Here is a 12,545-nt window from a genome sequence, read left to right as displayed (position 1 = left end):
TGTGTGTGTGTGTGTGTGTGTGTGTGTGTGTGTGTGTGTGTGTGTGTGTGTGTGTGCGCGTGTGAGAGAGAGAAAGAGAAAGAGAGGGAGAGAGCGAGAAACACAATGAACACATTTTGATTCCTCATTTAACCATACTGCATGATGAAAAATTAGTTCTATTATTTTTGTAGGATGAATGCACCTCTGGGATTTTTAAAAGCAAGAGAAACATCCTTCTTAATACTCATACTTCAAGTATTTTCTGGCCAAACATTTGGGAAGAACGACATTCAACAAGATGTGCTAACCTTAAGTACAAAAAGATCTCTTCAAACCATTCTTTTTTTTTCTTGGAGCTACTATAAATCTAGATGAAAAAAGAACAACAATTGCAGTTGGTCATGACCACCCACTGTGCCCACAAGACCTTAACTTGTTTTCACCTAGACTAATCCAACTTTCCGCAAGCTAAAGCAGCTGTCACAATGTATACATATTTTGTTTAAATAAAACCAATAACTTTCTAAGGCGTGTCTGATCTACTAGAACTTGCACTACAGTATAGGAACAAAAAACGGACTATACCAGATCTGGCCAATGGTCTTTCTAACCTAGTACTACCTGAAAGCAGCTGATATGAGATGCTTGAGAAAGGCAGGTAAACTCCTACATGGACAGTAGTGCATAAAGGGAGATGGTTCGCAATGTGAGTTAGCACCTTGCCTATGTGTTAAAGTAGGAGATATATATCCCTTTTTAAAATGCCTATCCAACTTTACACGGTAGCTATTACCATATTTTATTGCATACAACACACACTGCTTTCCATAAACACCTGCTGCAGATGGTGGTATGCACGATAAGCAATAACATATGGTAACGGCAGTTTCTGCTGATTAAGCTTCTGCTAGCCGAAGCAAAAATAACTCTGCACTTGATCTATTTCTTTTCATTCTGCCTTTCAAAAACAAGGTACATACCTCATCATAGGGCAGGTTGTATGTGAAAAAATACAGGCTTTATACTATATAACAAGCATATAGACCTTTCCTCTTTTCCTTTATATTATACATCTCAACAAGCTCAGGTGCCCAAGTACAACCCTATTCTACCCTCTCAAGTCCCTGAAATGTGTGAATAGAAAAAGTGGATGTGTTTTCCTCCTTCTCCGGAAATTTTGTAACTGAGGTGGATGTGTTTTCCTCTTTCTCAGGAAATGTTGTAACTTATACCATGATGGCTTATTACAAAAGTAGATGCCTTGGCAGTTTTTCAGGGACATGTGTTAATAAGTTTGCAGCTAGGTGTATAAGTACACATAGGACATATCTACAAATGCAATTAGTCATGAGACAGCTCCCTCCTTGCCCACCCTGCCTCTCCACACTAGGGCTGCTCCAACCCCTGTTCCTGCAATTGCCTCTGCTGATCCAGCCCTGCCCCTGGCAGTGACAACCAGAACCCTGTAATCCTGCTGGCCCCAGCAGTGTCCCCCTGCCCAGGCTCCAGAACAGCTGCTCACCTTTCAGTGGGGACCAGCGCACTGGCTGTGGGAGGCCCTAGCTGACACCCTCCTCCTGCATTCCCTGCTCCAGTTCACCTGCCCTGCCGAGCCCCTCTGCATGCTGTTGGGGGGGAAACCAGGGCTGGGGGGAACACAGGTGAGCTGAGTGGGGAGGGGTGGCAGGGGCCAGAGCCAGGGGCAGGTGCAGGGATGGGGACTGGGAGGGCCCTCCCCACAGTGTGGAACTTACCATGTGTCTGGGACTGATGAAGTTGGTGGCTCAGTGCAGGCCTCTCCATCAGCAACAGCATCCATCTTCACCCCGTGTCCATGGCCCATGGGGTGTGGCTGGCTGGAACCCGGCCAGAGGCCCCCGCTGTGGGGAGGGTCTGGTGCTGCTGGCAGCTGGTGGTGTCTTAGGTGACTGCTCCTCATGGTGAGGTCTTTGGTGCAGAGCTGGTGAGAAAGCCACTTAACAGGGCTCCCCAAGTTGCTGGTGGGTGCAGCAGCCAGGAAGGTGGGTGGGGTGGGGCACTAAACAACTGGGGATCCCTCCTCTGGGCAGGTGACACCACTGGAAAGGTCAAGGTAGGACAGGGTTTGGGCAGTTCCAGGGCACCAAAATATTGGTCAGCTGCACATAAAGGGCATGGTCTTGCAGGCACGACTGGACCAACAATTGCAGTTGGTCATGACCACCCACTGTGCCCACAAGGCCTTAACCTTTATGTGGCACTGCCACACTGTCTGGGAGTGCCATCACTCCGACATGCCTCCTGACCGATCCTCATAAATATGGGTTTTTGAGCACCCACCCCACACAAACTGCCTCTAAACCTCCACATACCCCAAAGGCCATGAGGTCACCAATCTTCTCCTGGCTCCAGTTGGGGCCCCGGGTGGATGGACTGAGCATGCACACATCTGCAATGGGCAGGATGGGGAGGACATGCTGGTACATCCTGTGCCAGCTTTCTGGGCCCCTGCGGAGCTGTCCCTGTGTGGCTGGCCCTGGACAGCACTCAAGAGCACTCAGCAGAGGGGCCCAGCCAGGGACTGGGAGCTGTGCAGCAGAGACAAACGGACCACAGCACCTGAATAAAAAAGGGAGACACTATGGGGGGTGAGAAGCAGCAGGCAGCAAGAGGTTGCAGCACCTGCAGAAGTCTCAGGGCTGGGCAGGGTTGCAGCAGTCTGCAGCTCCTCACAACGCTCACCTGTGGACAAGCAGGAGCTCTGGCTAGGGGACAGGACTGGCAGATACAGCCTGGGTCCTGTCCAGAGGGGCACACAGGGCCTGCAGTGCTCCAGGGTACTGGTGTGTATGCCCAAGGGCACACAATGGCTGGAAACTTTTATAGCCTGCAGCTAGGAGCTTCCATAGAGCAGCCCAGCCCTGGGGCAGACGAGGTGACCTGTCAGGAGTCCTGGGGCTGAGTTCAGGCTGGCCCCCTAGTGCCTGGGCAGATCTGGCACTAAAGTTAGTGCCAGGTCACATCTATATGTGCATTACTGTGTTTTAATTAATTGTGCCTAAATTTGATATATATTTAGCAGGTATCAAATTTAGCCACGATTAGCCATTTTTATTGCACAGTAAATGTACTCACACATAGACATGCCCCTGTACTGCACAGTAAATTAGGCTAATGTGCATTAACATGTTTTGTGTAGACATGCCCATTTATGGCTAATTGGGAGACTAGGATCTAGTCCTATGGGGTTTTTTGCCTCAGAAATATTTTGTGGCTATTAAGTGTACAGTTGAATGTTTTGCTTTGTAAAATATATGTTCCTTTGAGCAGTTTTACAATTTTTGCCTTTCAATTACACTGAATAATTCCTCTGTTCTCACAACATGAAAGTGAAATGATATGAATAACTGATTTTTTGGGTCACTGTCACCTTCATCATGTGCAGCTGGGATGGCCTTGAGGAGGAAGCGGAGGCCTGCCCGCAATGGTGGCATTGGCCCCTACCCAGCCTCTCCTATTGTGGATGTGTCCTCATCACCAGCAACTTGGTGGCAGCGACCCTGTGGCACCCATGTGTCATACTCAACCCATCACAGGACCTACTCAAGAGGCTCCAGTGCCTCCTGATAGATGTTTTCTGGGATGGGTGCCACTGGCTCCAAAGAGCTGTCCTTTACCTACCTGTTACCAAGGAGGGCCAGATCCTGGTTGACCTGGTGATCATTCTGCTTGCAAGGATTTCAGGAACTCCTCTACAGTGAGAAGCACCTACCCTAGCAACATCTGGAGGGTGGGATTCCTGCAGAGGGTGGGGGCCCTCAACTTCGACTGGGAGCTCTTCCTGCTGAACCTCAAGCTCCTGAACTGGGTGGTCCTTCTGGGCTTATACTGTGGCATGGTACAAACCTGGCAGGCCACCTTCCACCTCTAGCCCCAGGCCTGGCACCTACAGTTCCCACAGCTGCTGAGGGAGCCCCTCATGCACAACTCAGACCTGTAGCGCCCTGTGCCAGTCCTGGCCTCCACCAGCCTCACGGCTGCCCTCATCCAGGTGTGTGTCCTCTGCCTGGGCCATCTCCTTGACCCTGTTAGGTTGGCCTGGCTCTCGCCTGAGGCCCTGACCACCCTAGGCATGCACTCTGTCCACAGCGTGGGCCATCTTTTGCATGACATCCAAGCTGCCCTCCCACCACAGGCAGCAGCCACCCTGGATGACCATCTCTGGGCATGCCAAGTCCCCCGTGTCATGGAAGCCCCGATTGAGGCCTTCCTCCCACTGCCAGTCACCCCAGCCATGGCCAGTGAGCTGGCTGGCGGGCCTGGCACCCTGATGATGCTCCTTGTGCATCCTGACAGTGACTCAGGTTGCCCCTTTGCTTCTCTGCCACTTAGAAGCCTGTATGCCTGGGTGGTTCACATCTGCCATGCCCAAGTGCTGGCAGGCCACCCTGATACACCATGGCAACAGTGCCTGGGGCTGCCAGATTCCCCACTGGCCCACCCAGCTTTGCACAGATTGTATAAGCAGCCAACCACCATGAAGACTGGCAACCTGCAGTGGCGGCTGCTGCATGGCACCCTAGTCACTGACACGTTTGCATCCCACTTTGGCCCAGCCACCTCACCAGCCTGCCCCTGGTGCCCCAGGGGCATTGAGGAGAGCCTCTTTCATGCTTTCCTTGACTGTCTTGACCTGCGGCCACTCTTTGGCCCCTCGAGCCACCACTCCAGGTGCTGGGCAGAAGCTTCTCAGAGAACACTTACGTGTGTTTCTACCTGTACTGGGCGTCCAAGCAGGGTGCTGTCTGCCTGGCCAACTTTCTACTGGGTCAGGCCAAGATGACTGTCCTCTAGAGTGGCCACAACTGGCTTGCTGGGATGATGTTCTGCGGCTTTTTGGCCTTCTGGTGCAGGCGCGCCTCTCACTGGAGTTTGAGTATGCTGTGCTCTGGCGCGTGGTACCCACCTTTGAGGAATGCTGAGCCTTTGAGGGAGCACTGTGCCACGTGGAAAATGGCCATCTTCAGTACATGCTCTGATGTCACGACTGGTCTGGGGAACTAGGCAGCTCGGTGGCGAACTGCGACTCCAAGCTCGCACCACACCCTGAGCTCTCACCAGGCTGCTTTTTTTTCTTTGTGTGAGAAGGTGAAGGTGTTGTCATGTGTATGATTGGATAGATCAGGGTAGGAATCATTTGTTTATGCAGGACTTTGGTCTGTACAACTGTGTGGCCAGTGTCCCAACCGCATAACGGCATGTTAGGCATGATGTGCAACACAGAGAAGATGTCTGTCACAGTGTGATGTTATGAATGTAATGACATGGTGCTCTTGGTTTGATAGTAATTTGTTTGTCTTTGCTTTCTATATTGGACCTGGACCCTGGAGGGGCCAACTTTTTGTACCCCAAACTCTGAATAAAGTAGTTAAAAAGTCAAAGTCCTTCCTTCTTTCCTTCCTTCCTTAGCAGCAAGAACTTGGGAAATGAAAATCTAGATTTGTAAAGAGCATTAAGGTATTCTGCACTGCCTTTTTTCTGGTAAGGTGGTTGGCTTTGTATAGTTATTAAATATCTATCAGGATCAAAACTAAACCCCAAGTATTACTCCAAACCACCAGGCTATACTCTTTTCTCTTGAGCAAAGTAGCTTCAATAGGAGTGTCATCTCATTATGTCCCATATCTCATTAGTAATGGCACTCTTTTAGAAAGTGGTAGAGCCAAGTTCAAGACCTTTCTTTGCAGCAAGCAAAGAGGGGATTTGAGTTCATTTTTCCTGCAAGTACCCAAAGCACCAGGGTATAGGAAGACACCACCTCTTTATTTGTTTAGTGGCACATAACTCCCCGACTGAATTTAGGCTGAAACATCAAAACATTTCATTTCCCAAGCGCCAAAATGAGGTAATTTGCAATTGCTAGGTTTTATTTGCTTGTTTCTTTCCCATTTTCTTTTGGCTGAAATATTTGCAAATAGTTTGTGTCACCCCAAAACTGCAATTTTCAGTGAACAAATGTTTCTCTAGAACAAAAAGTATCACTGAGTTCTATAATCAAGAACTCTAATAATAGTTTCCAACTTATTTCACTATATTGTTTGTTCTTTTATACTTCTGTCACAATTTCTGTTATGTACCTCCTCTAAACAAAACAAACTCCTGAATTAAGATTTTGACTTCAAGATACCTCAATCCTTGAAGAAGAGGTGGGGAAAGGCAGCAGGGAATTAATATTTAGCTGGCACTTAATTTGAATCACTGAGAATGCCACCAGATGTTCACATTCTAAGTTACAAGTGTTCACATGACCAAGGGTAAGTAAATTTTTTAAACTAGAAAATGGAATCACCTTTTTTACGGCCTTATTATCCCATCATGGGATAGAAATAAGTCTTACTGAAAACAAGGAGATTTAATAAGAAGCACATACCAATACAAAATATAAGTTTGGAAGAGACCTCCTGGGTCGTCAATCCAGGCCCCTGCTACAACGCACAGCTGGGTACACAATCCCCTCTATAAATTGATTAGACCAAATCTGAAAACAAGAGTTTTACTTCTACACCTCTTATTACAAGTCTCTGCCAGGATTTTACTCTTCAGATAGTTAGAAACCTCCTTCATATTTCCAACCTCATACATAGTGTAGTGTAGCATAGATTATAGATTATTTCCATCAGTTTCTGTGTCAGCATTGTCTGGTAATTTAAATAATTCTCTCCTCTGCCTGCTGCCTACCTCCCTGATGTATTTAAAAATGACAGTCAATCATTTCTCTTCTCAGCTTTCGTTTTCCTAAGATACATAAGCCAATTCTCCTCTCATGTTCAAATTCAATCAACCACATCAGTAATTCAGCTAAAATTCTTATACTAAAACCAAAGGTCAAGAGCTAAAATACAGTTACTTTAAGTAAAAGTTCTAAAATACTATAACAAATATTAACTATAGATTAGATGGCACTATTACATCACTTTTTAATGTTCATACCCACACAGAAGTTACAGTTGCCTACATTTGACCAGAATACAATTGAGCTAGAAAGGGAGAAACTCCAACTGTCTCCAGGTGGTTCGCTCCAGCAGATCCAACTCAGAATAGCAAAAAACGTGTTTCTTTTCCTATGTTTTAACTCCCTAGAATTTTCATTACATTTTATTTTTCTGAAATGTCTGTTTCCCAGAAAATGAGATCTAGCCCAAAGCTTCCATATATGCCTCTTAGGACTTTGTTATACATTACACTTCAAGTTTCTCAAATGTTGCTCAGTATAAGGGTTAGCTTTAGAGTACTTACATGTTCAGGTGAGCAAAGGCCTTCAAGACCAAAGGGTGAGAATTCCCCTGTACCCCACACACCAGGCTCCTCTATGCCCCTAAGGTTCCTCCCTGCCCCCCCATCCCTGGGGCTCCCCTCCCAAGTTCCCCCCAAGCTCCTTCCAACCCCAAGGCTCCCCTCTGCCCCTTGTGGTTCCCCCCTGTTCCCTCCACCTGCAGGGATCCTCCTCCACCCCATAGGCTCTACCTCCTTCTCCCGGCTGTCCCAGAGTCTCCCACCTGCCCCCTACTCCTCAGAGGTCACCTCCCCCATCTCCTCTGGCTTACTTGAGGCTGCTGGTGCTGTTCCAGACAGGGAAGCAGCAGGAAAGGGGAACCCACCTGCCCAGTCACCACTGCTGACACTGACACCAACCTGCAGCTGCTCTTTGGGATGAGCCCAGCCCAGAGAGTGGTGATGGCAGTCATGGTGGCGGCAGTAGTCGTGGTGGCAGTGGTGACCAAAAAGGCAGTTTCCCCTTCCTTGCCTGTTTCCTCGGGACAGCATCAGCAGCCACAGGTGAGCTGGGAGTTGGGGATTGAGGTATTGGGGTCACAGGGGATAGTAAACCTGATCCAGGAGTGGGGGGAGAGGGCAGCAGGCCAATCTAGGCTGGTGGGAGACAGGGGCAGGGGGGCAGTGGGCTGGTACAGGCTGGTGGGAGGTAGCAGGCCTGATCCAGGCCAGCGGGGGGTGGGGGGAGGTAGCCTGATCCAGGGGTGAAGGAGGGCAGTGGGCTCAGGCTCAGCTGGCAGAGGAGACTGGGCATGGGGAGTGGGGGGAACAGTGGGGTATATCCTAGAGTGGACACACATTAGTGTAATATGGGATGAGTAACATAGATTACAGGTAAACCTAGCTTGGAGAGGCATAACTTTAAAATGCCTAAAGGGATCCTAAAACTAGTTTCACATGTTAATGCGTAGACAATCTCAGTGTTAAGTGATCCCTGAGCTGCCTAAAATTGATGTGTAACAAAGCATATTTTTCCCCAGACACTTCCCTTTTTTCTCCCTTCGTCCATTTTAGTGGTTTTCAAAGACATGCTTTTTGACAAACCATTCTTCTTGCTCTTGCTATTGTCTACCACTTTCCTCCTACATTAACATACCTACACTAGCATCCTCCTGCTTGGTCTTATTCTTATCACCTTTTACCCTGCCAGTATTATTACTTTCACCATCAGTCTTTCCCCTTAAACCATGGATTCCTGGCAATTTGATCAATGGTTATATATAAGAATATATTTATATGTATTATCAAATAGTATATAAAATATTTTACATATTACAGCACAATTCCTAATTCTCATAAAATGCATTTGTCTTTTCCCCCATCACTCTGGTAGACTTGCGCTCTATGTGTTTCTATTTGAAGGTAGCTTTCTTGAACATATATGACCAGAATCAGACATAATATCTCAAATAAGGTGTCTCTAGTGCCTTGTACAATAGCATAGAATAAATATTACTCTATCTGGAAGTATCTCACCTGACTCACCCTAGGATCACATGTCAATATTTTGCCATCACATTGATTGCTCACAGTCATCTGTGATGAATCCATGCATACAGATCTTCCTCTGCCTGTTGTTTCCAACTGATGAGCTCCCAGTTTACAACATCAAATCTTTTTTATTATTCATATAGTTAATACTAAAGTCAATTAAAACTGAGCTTGGTGTCCTGTAGGATCTGGACAAAAGAAGGGAAAAAAGAGAGAAATCACAACACTATCTGAAAGACAACGCACGAGCACAAGAGAGTCACAGAAATTAGAAATAGGAAAGATTTAGGTCAGCTACTTTACCCTTTAGCCAGTACAGGATTGTCCCCTTTAGTATATGTTCTAGTGATTTTCCAGTTAAACTCTAAACACAAGTCATAAAATGTTACTGCAGGGCATAAAAATGGTCGACCCTAATATCCCAGTTCTCTTTTTATCCCACAGAACTGTTATGTAACCAAAAATATGTCCAACAGCTACAATGAACATGAGCAGTCTAAATAACGGATAAACTACTTTGATACTGACTTGTTCTAAAGATTAAAAAACCTTCTCTTCATAAAGGCAGATGGAAAACTCCACTGAGGGCCATAGTGGATGGCCACCTGCTGTTCTCTGAAAGCTGGGTGATAAACACCATGCAGCTGTAAAGCTTGTAGGTCAGGCTGTATCAAGCTCCTTTACTTCTTATCTTAACATATCCCTGACTTGCACTGTTTCAATTTACACCTACATAGATCATTAAATGCATGTTCCTAACTTTGCTGCTGATAGATATAATTCATTCTTTTCAGATTCCTATCAAATACTGTTTGTGACTATAAAGCTTTTTTCAGTGAAAAATGGATTTAATGAGCATCTTGCAAATTTCCCTGAAGAATGTTTAAATGGGAGTCAAGCCACTTTCGTTACTGTCAGAGAACTAGATATAATATTTCCTGGAAACACCAGTAGGCTGACATGCTTATTTGGCTTACAGGGTTATCTTTCTAGACTATAAAATAGATTATTATCTTGGTGCAATTTAATACCGTAAGTGCCCTACTCTTACTGACAGACTTCTATAACTCTGTCTCACATCAGTGGGAATTTTCTCCTTGCTAAAGAGTGACTAAAGAGCACTGAATAGGGCCCAAAGTTGGTAGCTGGTATTTCAAGAATTTTCCTTCTTCCTGAACAGTGTTGTACTAAATGTGCCATTTATTTTCACTACCTCTGAAACATAGATAGTTTGGCAGAAAATGTGTTCCAGTAAAACAGTGAAAGAACCTAATTTTCTTCTTCCTAAGTCTGCCATTGTCCACATGAAAAACTGCATCTCTGGGCACAGCCATAAAAGATAGGAGCTGTACCTGCCATGTTGCTCTCATATTTTGTATGGGAATGTGAAAATAAGGCATTTCCCTCACTAGAAAATGAAGCAATAAACACAAAATGCATGTGAAAAATTAAGGAATCAGAACTCATGGCAGAGGTGATATCTTTTATTAAACCAACTAGATTTTTACAAAAAGAAATGATTTAATTGCAAGCTTTTGGGCACAAGCTCCCTTCTTTAGGCATAGGAGAAAAGTTTGTAAAAGTTCTCCTGGGTGGAAATAAAACTTCATATTTCATAGGAGAGTTGCAGGTGGTAAAATCTCCTGTTTGGAACAGTACATTTTATATGCATATTAGGCTCAGACAAAAGTTGAAATAGTCTCTTTACCTCAAAGTTGTTTGGTGGTAAGCAGGATGTAGTCATATTTCCTTCTGGTTATGTTGTTTCATATTTCAGAGGAGTAAAAAGATGTAATGCTCTTCTGGTCAGGCATTTGTCTAACTTTTCCTTGAGTTTAATCTGCATATAAAATGAAATGAAATATGAACTTTCATTTCTACCCAGGAGAACTTTTACAATCTTTTCTCCTATGCCTGAAGAAGGGGGCTTGTGCCTGAAAGCTTGCAATTAAATATATATATTTTTTGCAAAAATCTAGTTGGTCTAATAAAAGGTATCACCTCTACCATGAGCTCCAGTTCCTTTTGCCTCTAGACTAACAGGGCTACAACCTGGATACCTGACACAGTGAAAAATTAAGAATTTTTGCACCCAGAGACATGAACTCTTATACCTCTGAGGTGACTGAGAGTTAGTTGCAAGCTGCACTTTGGTTGTCTCCTAAGTCAAAATAATTCTTCTGTTGCTGTTAGAGCAAATATGGTGTGTGCTACAACTAGATGGGTGAAAAGCTCCTGGAGGGCTTGTTCACTGTAATCTACTATGGTGCAACTCCCAGCATACTGAAGTTTCTGAGTAGTTGTACAAGATAATCAGCTCTTAGCCAAGAATCTGTGCAATTTAAGCTGCCTTCTTTTTAGATGGTATTTAATGTAAATTCCTCTTCTGAACTTTTAGCTAAATGGCATCCAACAGCAATGAGACAGAGTGAGAAAAGATTGGGAGCTAGAACACACATATCTGCCCATTGTGTAATAGCCTAATTGTGTTGACAAATTGGTAGGGATGGGAAGGAGAGGGGGAAGAGAAGGGATCCAAATTGTTTGAGAACTAACCGCAGTGCAAGTTTACCCATAATTTCAAAAGTCTTAGATCTAGACATGTTTTATAGAGATGCAATTCTGTTCTCTGCATTATCTCCCAGTCTGTCATGTGACAATGTCTATGGGCTTGTGTCAAGAGCACAATCCACGCTGGGACTCAGGTATGATATCTTCAGCCAGTATTAGGAGAAAATAAGGAAGATTCTGGACAAGACTTGAATATTCTATAATAGTTGCTGCTGGCAAATTTCTCACCTTTTTTTTCCTTGAAGATAGAAACAGTTACGGCATCTTTCAGACCTTGAGGGGTAATTTTTTCTTTCCCCAATGTGAAGGAGGACTTCACATAGGCACTGCTTAAGATGATAATCTCAGAAAACTTATTATTTCTTGACTAATGGGACTTGACTCAGCCAAGGAGGATCAATGAGCTCAAATACACTAAATGTTATGGGAGTGCGCAAACAGTTTCTATGTTTATATAAGTGGGGTTGTATAATAAGCTAAAATTTATTCTTTCCATCAATGCTCACTTCAGTCAGCATATCCATACACCCTGGACAGCCACTGTCAATTCTGAAGAATGTTTTTACTTCAGGTTCTACCTCATAATTGCTGATGCTTTGCATTGTTAGTTATTGATGACTAATCATTAAGATAAGTTTATAAAACAAGTCTTTATTGCTCAAGTGCTCTTATTGTTTCATCATGTTCATCAAACTAAGATTTCTGCTTTTTTGTTATTATTCCAAGAATTTGGGAGCTAGGTGACAGTAGAGTGTCTCTAAGGAGCTTCTAAGGGCGTGGCCACATGAGCGCGCACGTGCCTCTTGCCCCACCTCAAACCCCTTTGAGGCGGGGCAACAGGCACGTGCGGGAACGAAAAACCATTCCCCCCACTGCAAACTTGCAGTGCAGGGAGAAAATTAGACCCCTGGATATCCACGGGTCGAAAAAAAATCAACGTTTAAAAACGCGGTGCAACTGGAGGCAACCGGAGGCTGGGTCCTCCATGGAAACGTTCTGGCTGCCAGAGCATCTCTATGGTTGGCCCCTCACCCTGGTGCTGAAACATGTGGCCTGCCAGGCTGCGTGTTTTAGCACCAGGGCTCCGGTGCCGGAGAGTTAGGGGTGGGGGGGGCTGGAGGAGGAGGCAGGGGACCATGGGGGGACCTCTGCTGATCCCGCCCACTCCCCCAGCCCCCCCAAGCCCTGCT

The 12,545-nt window shown here is 45.4% G+C and overlaps 1 long non-coding RNA gene across 1 annotated transcript in view; it reads right to left on the bottom strand.

Moving 5' to 3' along the window:
• Window positions 1-5,284, bottom strand: part of LOC109300112 — a 10,148-nt gene extending 4,864 nt beyond the window's left edge. The window contains exons 1-2 of the long non-coding RNA XR_002098125.1: window positions 5,065-5,284; window positions 3,710-3,713 (exon numbers count right to left, since the gene is read on the bottom strand). This is a non-coding gene — a long non-coding RNA (uncharacterized LOC109300112). The remainder of the gene's footprint in view (window positions 1-3,709; window positions 3,714-5,064) is intronic.
• Between the last annotated feature and the right edge of the window lie 7,261 nt (window positions 5,285-12,545).

This window comes from Gavialis gangeticus, unplaced genomic scaffold (assembly GCF_001723915.1).
Source record: "Gavialis gangeticus isolate Ggan-Ray unplaced genomic scaffold, GavGan_comp1, whole genome shotgun sequence".
NCBI lineage: Eukaryota > Metazoa > Chordata > Crocodylia > Gavialidae > Gavialis > Gavialis gangeticus.
Note: the sequence above shows the minus strand (reverse complement) of the source record. Positions and strands in the feature narration are given on the sequence as shown.